The sequence below is a fragment of the Pygoscelis adeliae genome, unplaced genomic scaffold (assembly GCF_000699105.1).
Source record: "Pygoscelis adeliae isolate BGI_AS28 unplaced genomic scaffold, ASM69910v1 Scaffold352, whole genome shotgun sequence".
Taxonomy (NCBI): Eukaryota; Metazoa; Chordata; class Aves; order Sphenisciformes; family Spheniscidae; genus Pygoscelis; species Pygoscelis adeliae.
In genome coordinates this window covers 1-3954 of record NW_008824353.1, presented here as the reverse complement: position 1 = coordinate 3954, position 3954 = coordinate 1, and positions in this window count along the sequence as shown.

Below are 3954 nucleotides of genomic sequence, written 5' to 3'. Positions count from 1 at the left end.
TGGAGGGTGAGGGGGGGCACGTGCCTGGAGGCTGGGGTCCCCTTGCCCCTCTCAGCCCCCTGAGGTGGTAGCAGGGGATGACCCTGTGCCCTCACCCCATCCCTGTCCCACATCCCTGTCACCCCCAGGTAGCCCCATCTGCCCCAGATGGGTGAGTCCGTGGGGGAAACTGAGGCAGGAACCCCTGGATGAAGCTGGGAGGACCCATGGCCTGGGTCCCCGGGTCCCATCCCTCTGCTCCCCCAAAGCTGAGATGGGACCCAGGCATCTGGGTGCTCCTGTGGCAGAGCTACCGCCCAGTAGCAAGAGCCTGCACCCCTGCAGGGGTGGAGGTGGCCCAGGGGTGCAGCACCAGGCACACGGGGTGCAGCACCGGGCACACGGGGTGCAGCACCGAGCACATGGGGTGGAGCATGGGGACACACGGTGCAGCACTGAGCACATGGGGTGCAGCACCGAGCACGTGGGGTGCAGCACCGAGCACATGGGCTGCATCCCCGGGCACACAGGGTGCAGCACTGAGCACATGGGGTACAGCTCTGAGCATGCAGGTGCAGCACAGAAGATGTGGGGTGCGGGGCCAAGCACGAAGAGGTGCAGCACTGAGCATAGGGGGCTGCAGCAGTGAGCACAGGGGGTGCATCACTGAGCAAAAGGGGGTGCAGGGTCACGCACATGGGGAGCAGCACCGAGCCTGCAGGGTGCAGCACCGGGCACCAAAGGGTGCAGGGCCAAAAACTCCGGCTGGGGGCCAGTGGGTGCAACCCCAGGTCATGGGGATGGCACCAAAAACACAAGGTACAGCACCGAGCAAGCGTGGTACTGGGCTAAATACACGGGGTGCAGGGCCGAGGATGTGCTGGGGAATGAGCAGGCGTGGGTGCCTCTCCAAGATGCCTCCAGGCGAACGCACGAAGCGTGGGGACCCCACAGGAGTCAGCAATGCTGAGGGAGCTGGATCTAGATTAGCTTTGAATGGTCACGGTGATTGGGAGAGCTCCCTTAGGACGGGAAGAGAGCAAATACCACTCTTCTCTTCGAGGAGGACAAGAATGAAGACCTGGAAACCATTTCCGAGCACATGACAAACAAGCGGATGGGGAGGGGTCAGCGTGGACTGCCAAAGGGGAAATCATGCTTCATCAGCCTGACGGCCTTCAACAGTGAGATGACCGGCTTGGTGGAAGAGCAGTGGGTGCTGTTCACCTCTGCCTCAGTAAGGCTTTTGACACTGTCAGCCGTAACATCCTCATAGACAAAGCGGAGAAGTATGGTTCGATAAGTGGGCAGTGAGGTGGGCTGAAAACTGGCTGAACGGCTGGGCCGGAGCGTGGCGATCAGTGGCACGAAGTCCCCCTGGAGGCCAGTCACTAGTGGTTTACCCCCGGGGTGGGTGCTGGGGCCAGTCCTGTTCAACATCTTCATTAATGACCTGGACGTTGGGGCAGATGCACCCTCAGCAGCTTCGCAGATGATGCGAAGCGAGGAGGAGTGGCTGACACACCAGAGGGTCATGTTGCCATCCAGACGGACCTTGACAGGCTGGACAACTGGGCTGAGAGGAACCTCATGATGCTCAACAAGGGGACATGCAGAGCCCTGCAAATACCTGATGGGAGGGAATGAAGAGGAGGGAGCCAGACCCTTCTCGGTTGTTCCCACAGACAGGACGAGAGGCAACAGGCACAAATTAAAAACCCAGGGAATTCCACCCAAACAGAAGAAAACACTCTTTTAGGTGGTCAAACGCCGGAACAGGTTGCCCAGAGATGTTGTGGAGTCTCCATCCATGGTGATACTCAAAAGTGTCTTCCTACTGCTCCTTTGCTCCATCGGGGGTTCCTCAATGAGTTTTATTCTCTCAGCAGTGTCCCTGCTCCAGCATGGTCCTCCATGGGCTGCAGTCCCCTCAGAGGTGTACCACCTCCAGCATGGAACACCTTCTTCCAACGGTGCCCTCTCCTACAGGTCTCCTCTGCTTCCTCCTCACTCCTCTCCTCACACACTTCCTCATGCATGCCCTAAGGTCCCTTTGCATCTCCTTGTTGTGTCTCAGGTCTTTTGCTCAGCATCTCTCCTGCCCCAAATGGCTGCTGCTCTTCCTCCCATGGTTTTGAGCAGAGGTGCCATCTACTCTGGCGGACTGAAATTGTGGTGCAACCCATCATACAGTTGTGGCTCCCAGCTTGGCTCATGGTTGTCCTCAAAGGGGAAGCCCATTCTTGACAGTAATTGCCATCCCCAGCTCCACGGAGGGAGGAGACAAGTGCCCTCACCTCTCCAGCCTTCCACCAGACCAGGCTGTGGTTGTCAGCTTTTTCAGAATAGAGGAGGTGTGGTGGCTTGGTGGAGGACCTGCCTGGACACCAGGAGGTGCAAGGTCTAGAAGCAGGGAAGGGACATCCCCAACTCCCAAGGTAACCGTGGAGGTGCCGGGGCACTGGAAAGCTACAGCAACCAGAAACACATGTGGGATCTGCAGCGGTATGGGCAGAGGTCTGGCGAGCAAGTCTTTGGGAACAGCACCATGAGTTCAGGGCAGGGCATCGCTTCCAGGATGGCATCTCCAAACCCCAGTGACCCCAGGACTTTCATTGACTGGCATCACCTGTGGAAATGCTGCTCTTTCTGGGGAAACAAGAAAGCTCATTTATGTATCAACATCCCTGTCTAGCTGTATCTCCAGCTGTATCTAAGGGTATGGGCCAAGGGCTGTGGGACTGTGGTGTCCTGGGACCGGGTGGTGCAATGGGAGATATGGGATTCCCATCTGAAGGGCAGGAGCCCCATGCTGAGATCAAGCAACCTGGGTTGGACGACAGCCCAGCAGCCACCAGCGCTTCGCTACGCCATTTGTGCTGTAGAGTGGCTTGCACGGGCACATGGGCTTGCTGTGACGGAGATGTGAATGACATGGGGAGAGGGGCTACCATGCGAACACAGAGCCAAAACACGGCTCAGCAGCACCACCAGGATACCAAAGCAAGACAGAGAAGGGCAATCCCTGCAGGTCCAGCCAACACTGGGTGCGGGAACCTTAGACCTGCAGCAGCTCTCGTTCTTGCAGCTCCCCTCTCTGAGCAGTGGGGACTGAGACTTAAGGCACTCAAGGCACCGGCGCAGAGGGAACTGCTGGCAAAAAACTCAGGAACTGCTCCAGCCCGTGCCCATTTCACCTACAAAACCACAGGCTCCATCCCCCCGCCCCAATAACATGAGCAAGTCTGTAAATCCTACACTTGATGCACTGGCAGTGCAGGTTTCCAAGGCTGCAGTTTCTCTGCTGGGTGCTAAGCCTTCCCCCGAAATCCTCCTGGGCACGGGGCGTTCCCACTTTGCAGCATGCTCCAGGGAGAGGAACTGTATGAGTCCTGGAGCAGAGGTACCCAAAATGTCCATGGGATGGCACAGCAGAAGGGGAACAGGGTTCTTGGTGCTGCTGAGCTGAGCTGCTTTGCATCGGTGCTCCCAGTCCCGGCACTGGCTTCGATCTGGAGGTCTCTGAAGATGCCCCAACAGTCAATGGCATCACTGGGCAGTCCAACGCTCGCTGGCCCACCAGGGACCCCCAAGTGTCACCAGCATCCCCCGGAACCCCCTAGCACCCCAACGGTCACCACCCCTGCCCACCCTGGCTCCACTCCTGACCAATCCTCACAGACCCCCCTCCTCGCTCAGATATCCTCCAGTGTCCCCTTGGCCCATGTAATCCCCTGCCTGCCCCCCACCACTGCTCAGACCCGCCCAAGGGGACACCGCCCCCACCACTCCCAGGGCCCTCAGTTCCTCCCCTGCCCTCGCAGCCCCTGCCTTGCCCTCCAGGCAAGCTCACATCCCCTCCAACCCCTGGCACATCGGATCCCCTGGTGCCCACCTGTATTGGGTTTAACGTGGCAAGGTTTTGGTAGCAGAGGAGAAGATGCCAGAGAAGATGCCAGAAGCTGTCCCCATGTC